The sequence below is a fragment of the Oreochromis aureus genome, linkage group 7, assembly GCF_013358895.1.
Source record: "Oreochromis aureus strain Israel breed Guangdong linkage group 7, ZZ_aureus, whole genome shotgun sequence".
Lineage (NCBI taxonomy): Eukaryota > Metazoa > Chordata > Actinopteri > Cichliformes > Cichlidae > Oreochromis > Oreochromis aureus.
The window spans coordinates 57909322-57922729 of record NC_052948.1 but is presented as its reverse complement, the minus strand read 5'-3'; the positions used below and the strand labels follow the sequence as shown (position 1 = coordinate 57922729).

The following is a 13408-nucleotide window of genomic DNA, read 5'->3' as shown; positions in this document are numbered from 1 at the left end:
TGTACTCTGCTCCAGTAACAATTTGAATTTCCCAACTCTGGGACTAACAAAGGTTATCTTATCTGAAATGTATCTAAACCCAGCTGATATCTGGCTACATTTTCTGGTGAGCATCCGAATCACACTGGACTGAAGTTTACACACTGTATAATGCCTGATTTCTCGTAAATATTTAACAATGACCTTATGAAATATATATTGATAAAATGTTTACCAGGCCACAATGGACAATGAAAAATAAACAAAATTAAAACAAATAATTAAAAACACTGAAAAACACTCACAAATATATTTTTTAGAGAAGACAAATTTGTCTTAACCTGGTTATGCTGTACCATCCAGATGAAGACGTGAGCCAAAGATCCTCTAAGTTTCATTTAATGAACTTACCTTTTCCTACATATGAGAAATGATCTGGTGTGAAGTAAATCGGGTTTTGTATATCTGTAGCCTCAGATGAGCATGAAACTTCAGTTTTGACCTGCTTAACAGCAGTCTCAAATAATAAAGTCTTGGTGTTACAAAATCAATTAACGTATGCAGCAGCTGAAGTATGACACCAAAGGCCGCTCTTAATACAGACAGAAGTCAGGCAGTCAAAAATCTCCTGTTCTGCTTTTTGTATTCTGAAGTGGACAGCCAACAATCCTACAAATGGACTAGAAGATGTGCTTGAAAGATTTGTTAAAACAAATAACTGGACCTTACTTGTTAAGCTCAATGTTCTCACTGTCACATGGAGACTTTCAGGTTGTTACACTTGTTATACGTTTACTATCACAAATGAATGTTTTTGACTAATAAATATACATTAATTTTAGGTCTAAAGTGTCTAAAATCTGTAGTGTTTGAACTTTGAATCTGACAAAATTAAAACAAACAAACAAGTGATTCATGTGATGAAAGAGTGACATGATTTGATTCATAAGACTTTATTTGATATTCACATACTGTAAGCAGAAAACAGCTTTAACAAAACAAACTTGGTGGAAAGGACTAACACCAAGCTTATCCATCTTTTCCTGTAAAGAAAAACTGAAAAATCAAACCAAAGTAATAAATTACAGATCTATTCAGCTGGTTTTAAAAGTTAATGTTAACAGTACCAACTTCATGGAACACATGTCATGTGGAATAAAAACTTTGTCTCTGGCCTGAAAATAACAAAACAATAAGGGTGTAAACCTTTATTGTTTTGATGGATAGAAATGTGTATTATATGAATCCATTTTAATGAAAAAAAACATCAATTCTGAATCAGTCCTATACACCATAAAACTGTTGTTCTGCATTCACAGACAATACAATAATAACATAAAAAGCAAGCATAAAAATTGGGGGTACAAGAGTTGCACATAAGCAAAACACTTGTTCAGCACAGTAGAAACTTTTCACTTCTGAGTTATCAAATATCCATTTTTTCATTCCAATGAACAAAGTCATTAAGGAATCATCTCAGCCTTCGTTTAACAAGCAGTTCCCATTAGTAAGTCAAAGGTATGGCATCCAAGAGTTAATGATGGCACTGACGGCCATAGGCCATCCATATGGCCTATGGCCGTTAATTTTCACGTCTCACTGGCACGTGAAAATTAAAATCTGGTAACACCAGGAGTACTAGAGAAGGTAAACAATCTACCATTGTAAGAAAAATTATTTTTTTTCTGCTTTCTTTTACATGTCTGTGGCATTGGTGCTGGTCAAACAAATTCTCTCAGCTCCTCCTGAAGAGTATTCTTGTTGTCCATAATTTGCTCCTTCATTTCTGTGAGAATCTCCACTTTAAATGTATTTATTTAAATTCCAATTCAAGGTATCCTGCCACTTTAGATCTCCTTTTACTATGGCACAAGCAGAGTTTTCATATGAGCTATGCAAAGCATCTGCTTCCGATTGCAAAGCCTCTTTACACACGTGTTCAAATGAGAGAGGTCATGCCTTAACAGACACCAGAGGTGAAACCTGCACCGGGTGTATCTCGCCCTCTCTGAGCCCCAAGACAAACTGATCATGCATGTGCAGGTCGGCACGCCGAGGGTATTGTGGCTCTTTTATTTGCAGGCGATGGCCTATTTCCCTTAAATGTAAAGTGAACTTTCTAACAGGCTCTTCTGGCCTTTGTCTGCAATCATAAAACATGGCATGCAAGGTACCCACAGCCGTTTTGTTCCCATACAGTTCTTTAAATTGAAGAAAGATCTTATCTGGCGTATCCCGCTCCACTTGCTCCAAAATAAGATTTCACGTTGTGGTTCTCCTAATGCACTCAGCACAACATCACACTGCTGTTCTACAGACCACTTTTGAGCATGGAGCATTGTACTAATCTGGCTCTCCCAGTCTTCATAATTAGTGTTAAGGCCACAAAATTCTGGTACCCAAGGTGCACCAATAAAAAATGGTGGCACCATATTAACGGTTTCAGATAGTTCATCAGCCATATTGATCAGTCTAAGGCATACTGGTCACATATCCTGTCGACAAACACTAAATGTTACATACGGCCCAAAAGGGCTCCCGTACAAGAACGTAGTAAGCTCTAATATTGACCAGTAAGAAACCACCACACTCACACTGCAATGGGGTACACAAGATTTAGTTTTCTTCCTCCAAGTCAGGCTACTGGCTGAGGACAACTCTGGCCTGGAATCCAAGGCCCAAAGCCGCCGGGGTCAGGATCGTTAGCCTGGTTACAAACAGGGAAAGGTGGTCAATCAGAAGAACAAGTAGCCAAAAACAGGCTTTCCATCCACCTTATCAGGCCTGGCGTTTGTTAGAGGATGGGTCTCTACACCAGATCCTGGGGCTTCCACTCTCAAATTCAAACTTCTCCAAATCTTGACCAATTTCCTTTCCTTGGGCACAGAGGGCCTCTAATCCAGTCTTTTTATCCCAGCAGATCCACATGAATCTAATTAAAACGAGTCCTCCCTCCAGCATCATTAGATTATTTTAAAAGCAAAACCACGCCAGGTTAAAAAAATGTCCTTTAAAATGTGCACTTTTCATCCTGGAGTCTCCAAGGTCAACTGGCTTCCCTGCTGCAACAGTGTCCCACAAAAAACCCCAAAAACAACAACAACAACAACCCCCTCCTTCCAGTTTGCGCTCCCCTTTATAGAAAAGGGCTCAAATCCTTCCCAATCCCTTCCCTGTACTCAACTCCAAATAGCTGGCAGCTGGACTAGAGTTGAATCTCCACTCCCATGGGTGTGGCCCACACCCACAAAGACACAAAACACCAAAGCAAGCAATTAGTAAAAAAATGAAAAGTAATTCGAACTCAAATGTTTAGTGGAGGATTCTCTCAGTTCTTTTCCACCATGCCACACTCTGCAAATTATACAAGAGTTATCACACCAGACACAAGAGCAGAAGACAAAATTAAATGGCAGTATTGGTAACTCACTGCTCACTGAATACAAGGAAAATTCAGTCATTTTCATTAAGGTCTTATAGGCAGAGAAAGATTTAAGGTTGAAAACTGTTTTATAACAAGTCCCCACACAAGTACAGACAAAGCATTAAAAGCACCTTACCAACAAGCAAGAAGTGCAAAAAATTAGTGAGATAAGATACATACTGTATGAGTGCAGAGGCCAGATAAGAAAAATTGTTAACAAATTACTTATGCAAATATAAGTCAAATAAATATGCAAAAGAATATCTTTATTGAATTGTGGGAGTCTTAAAATGGCAGGAGCATTTTTTTTCTCCTTTAGTCTGAACTAGAGATCCCCGTCACCATTACCATGTCTTCAGGACTCAAGCATTCAAGCAGGGACAGCAGCCTGCCTTCAACTTTGTCGAGGTCATTGACAGACACCCATGTGTCCTGATAACTCGAGAACAAGGTGAAGTAGGATTTTAAAATTGATACTATCGGTGCATCTACTTGGATGTTGAGGGTTAGCAGTAGCAGCAACTAATATTGTTTTTTCATTATCTTGGTCTCCCAGGAATCATGTAATATGATGAAGATAATCTGTGAGGTCACATTAAAATAGCCAGTCTTCCTTTTAACTGTAAACCAAAAGAGAGAAAAACTAAAGAGATGCCAGTTGTGTTCAGTTCTGATTGTACCCTTAAATCTGACTATCAGTCGTCCATCTTTAAAAACTTGTACACAAAACCATGTCTTGCCCTTGTAGCCGTATATTACAAGGACATTGTAATAACATTGTGTATCATTAGTACAGCTAACACAGTTAGCTGTACTAATGATACACATGAGGTTTAAAGCTGTGCACCATAATACTTATTTTTAATATAAATGCATCATAATGAAAATAATGAAAACACAACACAATGATGAAAACAAGCTTGAGCAGAATAACAAGTTTTCCAGTTTCGGCATAAAGCAAATATATAAATTGTTCATGATTTTCAGCTGATGAAACTCGCCAACCATCCCACTGCTGCTCCAGCACCAGCCACAGCAGCACCAGCAGTAGCTGACAGACCAGCTGCACCTGCAGCACCATTACACAAAGAAGCTGAGAAATACTTGTGCTTTGTGCCTAATAAGTAAATATCACTTCAGTCCTGCTGAGATCACAGTGTACTGTATCTTTATCATCATCATTAGTAATCGTTATCATTAATGATATCACTGACGATGTCATTGTTATATTTATTATCATAATGATACAACAGTGTCATTATCTAATCTAAAATTGTGATATTTTCATGAACCTTTTCCTTTTGCATGTTGTTGCAAGTTAAAATCCTAATAAAACGTCTAATTATTTATTTACCTGCTGACTGCAAAATAGCCACCACACTTCCGGCTGCCACACCTCCATTAGCAGCTGCAGCATGCCTGCAGCGTAGGAGCCTGCAGCTATTCCAGCTGAGGTGAAACCTGCAGCTTCCAGAAGAGCAGGAGCAGCGACTACAGCACCTACTGCAGGAAGACAAGACATGTATCAGACATGGGCTTTGATTCAAATTAGTTAAAGATAAATAAACTGCTTACTTGCTCCTGCAGCAGTACACACAGCTGTCACTATAACACAACATAAGAACACACATTAACATCTAACTGGGCCATAGCTCAGCTGGTTTTTGTCAAAGACGATCTATGCACAGGAACTCAAATGACTGGCCGGGGTCAAAGTCTTTATCTGCTCTGCGTCTGCTGTGAAATGGGCTGATTTTTATAGCAAGCAAGGTTTCCTTTCCTCAGTAACAAAACTTTATGTTCAGAGCTGAACAACAGAAGGCGACAGAGAGCAACACAAACTGTAGAGTGGTTTCTCTGTATTTTTGTCTTTTGCATCTTTGCTTATATTGGTAAATGTGGTTGTGTAAGTGGGATTTACAAAGGGGTCACATGTATAAAATAAGAAAGCAGTATGTTTGTGGCTATAGCCTCTGACAGAAATGTTCTTTATAATATAATAATAATGCAGTGAAAAAAATAAATAAAATCCAAATAATTTATGCTTACAAGTAGAATTTGTATCATGTGCGACACTCAGTGCGTGATCGCTTTATTTTTCTGCCAGTTATAGAAGCAAATATGTCAGCTTTGGTACTCAGTTATATATTTAATGATCCATGTCATACTTTTTTCAGATGACAGATACATAAGTATCCATCCATCCATCCATCCATCCATCCATCCATCCATCCATTCGCTTTCATTATTTTGTTATGGCTTTATTCAAAGTTGCATAATTTGACAGTGTTCATGTTTTATAATAAAACACCACAGCATTACCAGCAATCAAATTTCAGCCAAGCTCTACTGAAGTACGACGTTGAAACCATTGCAACTGTTTCCAATTCGCAGCTAAATATATCATTTATTATTATTTTTTCTTTCTGATTATCATAATTTCCTGGTCTCAAATGAGAGCAGCCAAAAATCCTCCAATAGCTCCTCCAACAGAGCCCACGGCTGCGGTGGCGGTCCCAGATAGACCTGCCATACCTGCAGGGAGAAAACAGGCTTCAGAATACCGGACAGCTGATTGAGGAGTTAGATCAAGCAACTGAGGTACAGAGAAGACGGGGAGGCTTTATCCTACGAAATGAAAAAAGTTGTTGATATGGACATTACTGTTCCAAGATAAACTGCTATGATTACTATATCCGCTACAAAAGTCCTTATTTAGATGAGTTAGTGAAAAAAAACTGATCAGCCGTCTTGTGATACAACATTCAACCTCTTTATTGCACGAGGGTGCAACCATCGATAACCTCGCATCTGTCCATTACCAGCCCTTTTTTTTGGTACAACCTAATACTTATACCACACTGTGTTTATGAGCTAAAACCAGGGAGTTTTAGCTCATGAACTAAAACCCCTGGTGAAAAGCATTTTAAAGTTGTGTTCTGGTTATTTTAGCTCATGTTTCCTTGTTACTAAAACCGATTCTGAAGTACAATTTCACAAACTCACATGATATACATTAGCAACCATGGCAGCTTGCCTTGAGACTGCTGCAATCTCCACATTTCGACTTTATTCTCAAAATGATCGATAATACTTTTCTTAACGTGGCCCTAATACTCCATCGTATTATCCTCACTGCAGCACAGTCACATGTTATTGTTTCACTGATCTTTCAGGTTTATCATAATAACGATTTTTGAGTAATTGCTGGGAAAATTATTATTATTATTATTATTATTATTATTATTATTATTATTATTATTATTATTATTTTTACCTGCTGAGTGCAAAACAGCCACCGCACTACCTGCTGCCATTCCTCCATTGGCCACAGCAACTGCAGTTGCTATTCCAGCTGAGATGAAACCAACAGCCCCCAGGACAATAGGAGCAGAGATCACTGCTGTACCGGAGACCAGGAAGAAACACTTGGTTACTGATCATCAGGATGCTTCACAATGAATACATGTCTTGATATGTATGACTTTACTTATGAGTTTTAGGGATAAAAATAAATAAATAAGCAAATAGGTTTGTTACCTGCCCGGCTGCGATGGCTAAAGTTGTCACTGAAACACAAGAAAGAAAACAAAAGATCTTACCACAGCTCAGTCTGGAAATATTAAGAAATTTTCTGTAATGCTAGAATCATGAACTCATATGATGTAGACATGATTTGAAAAAGGCAGCTGTACTCACATAGACCCATTGTTCCACTCAGGGTGAGGAACCTAAGATTGGACTGTGTCTTAAACAGAAGTGTGAGCATCAGCTGTTATTTTCTGGATAATGAAACTGAATGGGCATCACTGGGTCTGTGAAGTAAATAAACTTCCTTTAGTAATGATAAAACAAGTGATTGTGAGGCTGGATCTCAGGGGATTTGACATATTTATTTATTTTATGTTTTTTATTATGTATTTCACACACATGGGTTATTTCAAGGATTTTTCTTTCTATTTTAATCCTTATGTTAAATCACCTGCTTAAACACAAACAAAAAGGAGGTTATGATACGGAGCGTGTATGAACGTTATTTGGGTCACTGAAAATGTGTCTGTATTATGTGTGTCCTTTCTTTGGGGTGTGGTATGTAACAGAAGAAAGACCGCAGGTACCAATTAGTGTCAAATTTCCTCACATACTTGAGTCATACCTTGATTCTGGTTTAATCTTGTTAAGAGAAATAGTGAGAAACAGAAATGGAAATAAAATGGGTGAGTATAAAAGGCTTATCACAGCAGACACAAGAGCAGAAGGTGAGATGAGTTATAAAAACAACCAACGTTTGAGAAGCCCTGCACAGGAGATCCTATGATGTGGCAGCACTGGAGATCATGACAAGACACAGTTTCAGGAAAGCTTTATTATATTGCATTTAATCCCAGTCATTTTCAGAGAGAGATTAAAGGTTGAAGACTGATTTATAACAAGTCCCCACACAAACATAGATAAAGCACTAAAAGTACCTCACTGATGAGCAAGAAGTGCAATAAATAATTGAGAAGTGATACATGCTGTATGGGCGTCGCAGATATGACGAATTAGGAGTGAGAACGTGTTGATCTGTAGGGAAGCAGGAGACTGTTGTTAGAGAGTGGATTGCGGATTTTTATTCTTTATTTCTATTTTTCAGTTTTATTTTTCAAGACTTTTTGAATTGTCTTTTTTTAAATAACTTGGCTTACCCTTAGGCGGTGTGATGGCTGCAGTTACAGCCACACAGTGGTAATATCAGTGTAGAGGCTTACACACAACACTGCATTCACATTGGTCTTTATTTAAATACAAGGTTTAATTTACAGGACAATAAATAACTGGTTTTGGTCTCAGTTAGGTTTTTGTGTGTTTTACCCCTTTTAGTGATTTTTGTGGGCTGATCAGCCACTATTTAAGTTTCCCCCTTTGTCTCGTTTAGTGAGGTCAGTTTGTTTGAGGTATCAGTATTGGTTGTTGTTAACTTTGAGTAGAGTTCTGTTATTTTTACCTCTTTTATGGTCCCAAAATTTTGTTTTTTTTTGTATGATTTAACCAACTATGTTGTTGGGTTAAATAAAAAAAAAACTTTTTGGGGGGACTGTACTGCGGTGGCCCTGAGAGGCCAAACAGACTGCAACTTCAGAAAACACCAGCAATAAGAAAAACCCTGCAAAAGCACACAAAACACAACGGAAATAGGAAAAACGACAACGGAAATAGGAAAAAACAAAACAGAAATAGGAAAAACGACAACAGAAATAGGAAAAAACTGATTTCCAAAAGAACAAGGCAAGTGTTTCTGGGGAGACAATAACCCAACGGACCAGTTGCAGGAACCAAAATATGCTAAGAATTGCGCTGGGAGACACTTAAAAGAACTGGAGGATCTATCAGTTTGGTGAGGAAAGAAAATATGAGAGGTAAGTGTGTTAGCCTAACTATTAGCCTAAAAATTCGTCATCAGTATTATATGAATCATGATAAAACACGCCTACAATGTTTTGGATTCTTGCAACTGGTCCGTCACCTTATTGTCTCCCCAGAAACACTTCCCTTGTGTTTTTTCATAGTAGAGAAAACTGAGACATACTGTTGAAATTGCACTTCTTTTCCAATATTGAGATAGCTCAGAAGTGAAATGTGCAGTTAAACTACTTTACACAGAAGATTTTCACTGGTGGCATGTATGTAGCCCTCGATGTAAAAATCAGTTTGACATCTCCGGCTTAAACAGTGTAAAGACAGTGTATGGGATGGACATCATGAAACATTTGTGTACATCTTGTTGGATTCAGATGTGTAAATCCACAAAAAGCAGTAAACCTCAGGTCAAGATCAGCTGATCACAGACTGTATACAGGTTTCAGTTCAAGAAGACAGATTATTGTAAGTAGCCTCTTAACAGCTTAGTATTGACATATGTTTCTCTGTTTCTCTAAATTACGTTGGAAGTACATTAAAGGCTCACAGTCAGTGTGAAAGGAAACAGAGGCACAGAGTTTTAGAAACTCGTGCAATGTGAAAGCCCTTTTTTCTGACAGTTGGACCTACAACTGCTACATCCTTAAATTCGCACCATTAAACAGGATGCATCTCTAAATTAGAAAAGGATGATGACTGAGCGAGTGTACAGTGACAACAATAACCTAGCACAGCCATTTTCATAAAGCTAAAAACTAAACTTCTCTTTTAAACAGGAAGTTGTTACAAAAAGGAAAGTTATGAGTTTAATGTTAAAAGACGAGAGCGTTTCTGGTTACACAGGACAGGGACAAGAAAGCTGAAGGCTCAGCCTCCCATTAGACTCATTAGACCTCACCAGAGTGAACAACTTTCTCTGCAACAACTTTCTCTGCAGCAACACAACTCATAACTTTTATTCACACCCTGTCCTGATACTTCTATTTCATCTGCTATAAACAATAACCATACACTATTATTGCAATCTAGACTACAGCTCAAAAGTTTGTAGAGAATTAGAAATGTCTTATTTTCTGACAACAGTAAAAATCTTTTTGATGTTTTACTAAATTAATCAGAAGCATAAAGAAATATAAATAATTAATGGTAACATTTATCATAAATCACCAGTGTCGGGCAAGTTACTTTGACTAAGTAATTAATTATAGTTACTAGTTACTTCTTCAAAAAAGTAACTGAGTTAGTAACTGAGTTACAAGATTCTAAAAGTAATTAATTACTTGAAAAGTAACTATTGCGTTACATTAAAAAAATGTTTAACCCTCTGGGGTCCAGGTTATAATTGGCCATTTTTAACTACTTTTGATTTTCCCTCTACATTTCACCTTTAAAAACTATTTACTTTGCCATGTTTGGTATCATCCTTTTCAGCACAACCTCACGTGTCTGAATTTACAGTTATGTTTTCATTTTGACATACTGTATTAACACAATTGATCTAAAATCAGACAAAAAACATAAAATCAGAGTAGAAAAAGTTATATTTTTTACTGTAACAACCACAAACATGTTTATTGAATCATATTTCATAACTTTAAGTTTAAGTTTTGCAAACAACAAAGTTATATGCAGCCATTTACCTTTTACCCCCTTTTTTAAATAACCATTTCAAACTATTTACATAACAATCAGGTGTTCTGCATTCAATAAGATACCACACAAATTATTTGTGCCACTCCAAATATTTCTGTCCACTATACAGCCTGATACCTGCAGGTCTGACAGCAGGAGGTGCATCACTCCTGTTTTCTACCTGGAGACAGCAGTCGCCTCATTGTTCTGACACACAACACAAAACTATCCACAACACTACACACTAACTACACAAGACAACACATTAACTACACTCTCCAAACACGCTAAACGTCACAAATCTCTCACATTTCAAAATTCGCTCTCTCTTTTTCTGCTGTCTTTCTTTCTCTCTCTCTCTCTCTCTCTCTCTCCCTCTCTCGCCGTCACTCCTAAAACGTCCCCCTCTTCCTAAACAACCAAATGTCATGTTGCCATATCATTTTTGATTGGTCGACATGGTGCATTTTTCCACCAACACAAAAGGGCTGTTTTTTGTTTTGTTTTGGGGTTTTTTGGTCATAAGCAGAGAGTGCTTGCTAGTGCTGTCCTTAGACAGTAAACGTGACGAAACTATTGAGGAAAAAGCTGCGTATATATTGTTTATCATGACTCTGGTTTTACGTGGCCTATCAACACAATTTAAAAACTGACATATATCACCTTGAAGTGGTCATGTGATTGGCTTACCACGACTACTTTATTCTTCCTCAGTCAAACAGCAGCACTCATGTGATTGTTTTGCCCCCTTAGCTGCAGGTGTTGTGCCAAAAAGTGATCATCGGCCAGAAAGTGATCACCGTCCGCGGGAGCGCGCGCAGCTGCTTAAAGCTGTAGCGCCCAGATTACTTACATAGACAGCTTCAACCGTCTGTTTGTTAAAAAATAGTAACGCGACCGCACCGCATTTTCTTGTTAGTAACGGTAACGGCGTTGTAACGATAGAAATAGTAATTAGTTGGATTACTTGTTACTGAAAAACGTAACGCCCTTAGTAACGCCGTTACTTGTAACTCTGTTATTCCCATCACTGTAAATCACAAATGAGATTTAGTGGAATATCTACATAAGTGTTGTTGAGACAACGTCGGTCTCTCCGATTCTTTTTGTCTTGGTAGAGATCATGCAGAGATGTTTCCAAATTTCACACATTTTATTACCCAGTTTCCTTACAGATGCATCTGGAGATCAGCACACTGAATCCTGTGCAGTCCTGCTCTAAAGGCTGATCTGAAGAGTTTCACACAACAGCTACAGTTATAGTCTCTAGTCTCCAATTCCTACAGTAAACCCCCCACAATGGAAAAACATTGGGACAGTGGCCAGGGGTGCTGACACCCTGACTCCCTTCTCCTTTTAAGGTAATGTCCATTGGCAATTGCCTGCCCCTCACCCTCAGTAAATTTTGCTACTGTCCTGGGGGTGGGGGTTAATTGCCCACTTCCCTGCACCCCAGTTCTTTGTTCCCATCCCAGGACTATTTTCTATTTTGTAATCTTACATCCTATCAACAACAAAATCATACTACGACACACACGAATAAACTACATTCACTATGACCTCAATACATAATACACAGTCCATTATTTCTACAGTGTACTGCTATGAAAACAACAGAATGATGATGAGACACTGTGGTAAAGTTTAACAGGTTTATTTGCAGATAGTTATGAATACAGGATAAACACTGTGGGCTCCAGGAGACGGGGCAGAGGTAGTGAAGGTTGTCTGAAGGCACACTCAGACACTGTCACAGAAGGTTGCGGAGATCCGTAACGCTGAAACGTCTGCACAGAAACAGAGAGTGAGTAAAGGCAAGAACTGATGGAAAATGTGACATGACTGTGGCATGATACATTACCTTGGTAATGCAATGATCTGGTTGTTTAGAAGCCAGCATGAAGACCTCGTGAGGAACAGGCGAGTAATCAGCTGATTGTTGACAAGTGACTGAAGGACAGGAAGGTGGAGGAGCATCCCCTAAAAAAGACAAACACACGGACAACAACACAGGCACACACCGAAAGAGGAGAGAGAGAGAAAGAAGCAGGCCAGCAAAAGGGGGCAAGGGAACCATGACATCTACAGAGGCCCATTTTCATTTGGTACATTGTGGTACCAGATATCAGTTTGTGATGTTAGATCCCAACTTGTCAGTCAAGAAACCTTTTTCCAAAGATATCAGCACAAACCAAAATCATTGTGCGGATGAAAAACAGTAAATTTTAGAGATTTGTGATGGATCATCCAATTTACTGTTTTTGTTTTGATTAAGTCAAATTTGTACTGTATTTATAACATGTGATTGGTCCATACAGGAGTAATTGTTTCTAAAACTTGGCCCATGTATAACTGTGTAGACATTTCCTAATGCATCATGGGTGATTTAACGTAAATGATTCATTAAATACACATCTGTGAAAACATTACTGGTAAACTTTGTGTTTTAACTCTCATGGCAATCTCTCCCTAACAAGTCCACTTTATTGCGTGCTCATTGTTTTTTTCTTATCAGTGACTCATAGCTGTTTAACAAGTCCACTTTTACATGCTTATTAATACTAATGTGTCACGCTTATCAGTGGCTCATGGTTGCTTAAGGCCTATGTCTGTACTTGACCACAGAGGCAGAGCATCATTCAATCCTGCCAGCTGCCTATCTTGGGAGCTTTTCAAGGATGACAGACTCCACTTTCTCTGCAGCAAGACAGCTCATAACTTTTTCACAGTGTCTCCCTGTCCTCATACTTCTATATATTCTTCTGTAATAGATAACTATACACTATCATTGCAATCAAGCTACACTACAGCTCAAAAGTTTGAAGTCAGTTTTCACCTGCTTTATAACCATGTGATCGGTCCACACAGCAGTGATTGTTACTAAAAATGGGCCCATGCATAACTGTGTAGACATTTCCTAATGCATCATGGGTGATTTAACATAAATGATTCATTAAACACACATCTGTGAAA

The 13408-nt window shown here is 38.2% G+C and overlaps 1 long non-coding RNA gene across 1 annotated transcript; it reads left to right on the top strand.

Annotated features, from left to right (window-relative positions):
- Positions 1-8739: 8739 nt before the first annotated feature.
- Positions 8740-12224, top strand: LOC120440953. The gene is made up of 3 exons (XR_005613658.1): positions 8740-8802; positions 11611-11796; positions 12099-12224. It is a non-coding gene; the product is annotated as an uncharacterized LOC120440953 (long non-coding RNA).
- The last annotated feature ends 1184 nt before the right edge of the window (positions 12225-13408 follow it).